The following is a 2,917-nucleotide window of genomic DNA, read 5'->3' on the forward strand; positions in this document are numbered from 1 at the left end:
AATACGTGCACACTTCGTCATCAAAGGGCTATACCTAAGACATCAGTTTAAAAACATGTAAATGATTTTAGAATTTTTCAGTGATGAACTTCTAAGTGTTTGAGATACGCGGGGAACATAGGGATTTATTTACAGGTTAAATCAAACTGTTTTAATAACTCGATTGGGTACAGTATTTTCATAAACTCACCAGAATTATAATTTGTATAAAATAATTAATTTTCCTCTATCGAATAAACTAATAAGAATCTTTCTATAAAGCGCACGAGTAATACCGTGTTTCCCCGAAAATAAGACAGTGTCTTATATTAATTTTTGCTCTGAAAAATGCGCTAGGTCTTATTTTCAGGGAATGTCTTATTTTTTCCAGGAAGAAGAATTCACATTTATTATTGAACAAAAAAGTTCCCAAGTCGAACTTAGACGAAAGTGACGTATATCTGGTGTGTCGAACTGTCGCCTTTTTATAGCGTCAACATCGGACTCGATGACCAATTAGTGCTTACTGAACGGTAGCACTATGCAAATGCCACGTGGCGTGATTCCCGGTCGACCAATTAGCCATCACCAGCCATAACGTTATGCAAATCTGTGATTTCCAAGCCATAGTCTTATGCAAATCATGCCGTGTGGCGTAATTGTCTGCTGACCAATCAGTGGCTGTACTTTCAAAAAGCCAACGGCCACTTTCAACCATCTGTCGATGACCGTTACGACTAAAAAAAATCTTCGCTAGGTCTTACTTTCAGAAGGAGGTCTTATATTTCGCAATTCAGCAAAATTTGTGCTAGGTCTTATTTTCTGCGGATGTCTTATTTTCGGGGAAACACGGTAATAAACATCCTGTCATGTGACGGCGGATGGGGTAACGCTTCAGACCGCTTGTGACCTAGATCAGCTGTCGCCAACCGATGGTCCGCAAGAAAATTTTAAGTGGTCCGTGGATAAATTCGGACATCGATCAACTCAAAATTACGCGAAGTATTACGAGAAAATGCAAAATGCTCGGTTGCTTTATCTCACTCATTAGTTTTAAATTCGAATATAAAAAACTCCAAACACGATATGACTGTTATCAATAAATAATGTGAGATCGTCGTCTGTCGTGGAAAAGATTCAAGAATCCATAAACTTATTTCGAAGCAGCAACAAACTTCACACTTATTTGTTGAAAATAAACAAGATTTTGTATTAATAAAGTAAAATAAAATGAAACGTTTGTGATTATTCTATAGATGTTTGTATCGTTCAAAACATTTATGACAGTGGTCCGTGCGGTCAGAAAAAGTTGGGCACAGCTGACTACGATTCGAGCCGGCTTAGTTACAAACCTAAAATTTTTTCTATTTGATTGCCAACGGTTTCTCGGACTACCCGACATAATAAATAAATGGGTTTCAATAAATTAATTTAGGAAGTACAATTCTAGGTAAAAATTTTAAACATGCAACAATCTCAGTGATACATTTATAATAAAAATTAAGAAAAAATCGATTCTTGGCGCGAAATATCGCAATTTGAAAAAAGTCCTTATTAAATGCAATAATTGATCGAGAAACTACTGTTTTAAACTTTATTTATTAAAATAATAAACTGAACATATTAACATAATTTCAAACATTATAAAAATAGAAACACAGTAATTATAAATTTTCATTACAACTAATTTTTCTGGTTTTATTTTACATTTATTATCTGACAAGCTTTCGAAAATGTTCTCTTGTGCTGGTAAAACTAACACCAAACACCTTAAAATTACATGACGCTTTAAGTAATTTCTAATTTTCCAATTTGTTTAAGTAATTAAAATACAAATCATATAAAAAGTTTTATTTTAATTTTATAAAAACTTATAAAGTTTAAGTTTTTAGAAATATTTTTCTTATATATTACTTCGAAAACCTGTCTGCTAATCCACTCTGTCACATCACATCAATCAAATATCAAATTTTTATCACACAAGATTACCAGTTGTATTAAGGTACAATATCTTACAATTGTAATATATACTTAAAAGAACAATGTATCGTTATAAGGTCACCATAGAATTATTATTACATAATACTATCCCGACATTCATATCAAAAAATAAAATAAATAGAGGAAAAAGCAGAAATATCTTATGAGGGCCAAATCTGTAAAAAAAATATCGTTTTGTACAACATTCATACTCTGATACAGAAAAATACTTAATTATTTCAAAATGCACCACATACCTTTTCTGCTAGCACACATGCTTAAGGAAAAATTGCAAATCCATTGAAATCCAAGAGATGATATCTGTAAGAAAGAAATTATTTTGTACATTTTGCAAACTTTACGCATAAAAAACCTTGCTATAGAATTATATCAAATTGTGCACCTACCTTTGTGCTAGCAGCGATGTTTTATCAGGCACAACGCGTGCAATCCTTTTCCGCAACGTGTGCAAACTGTTGTGGAAGTTCTTTTTTCTTTAGGAGTGCTGCATACGATGCAGCGGTATTGACTTCTGCCTGGTAGCTTGCGGAGTCCTATTGGTCCTCGGAGATCTGGGGCAGGGGGGCACACACTTTCCCTTTGCTCTTCCCTCCATTCACTCGCCAGGTTCTCAATTATCGCCACAAGATATGAATGTCGGGACATTATATTTCCAGGTCCTCTAAAATTTTCTTCGTAAAGAATGTAACTATTCAACACCATCCTGCCTATGATGTTGAAAGCTACTTTCTTCCAGTGTGACCTCCTGTCATCCAAATATGCATAAAACATCATATCCGATGTATCAACCCTACCCATGAATTTATTATATGATGAAACTATTTCTGGCTTTCTTTTAGCCATCCCGCGCCTAGGAATTTGGTCCTCGCGAGCCCTTGCATGGCTGGATAAAAGAAGGACAGCATCTTTTTTCGTCTTCCTTTCACGGAACCCACAA

General features: G+C 34.5%; 1 long non-coding RNA gene across 1 annotated transcript; it reads right to left on the reverse strand.

Moving 5' to 3' along the window:
- Positions 1–1,667: 1,667 nt before the first annotated feature.
- On the reverse strand, positions 1,668–2,669 carry LOC111614159. Its single transcript, XR_002754885.1, has 3 exons — positions 2,367–2,669; positions 2,217–2,280; positions 1,668–2,135 (listed from the first exon to the last, which is right to left on the reverse strand). It is a non-coding gene; the product is annotated as an uncharacterized LOC111614159 (long non-coding RNA).
- Positions 2,670–2,917: the final 248 nt, after the last annotated feature.

This window comes from Centruroides sculpturatus, unplaced genomic scaffold (assembly GCF_000671375.1).
Source record: "Centruroides sculpturatus isolate CEXI.00-Female unplaced genomic scaffold, Cexi_2.0 scaffold1625, whole genome shotgun sequence".
NCBI classification, from domain to species: Eukaryota; Metazoa; Arthropoda; class Arachnida; order Scorpiones; family Buthidae; genus Centruroides; species Centruroides sculpturatus.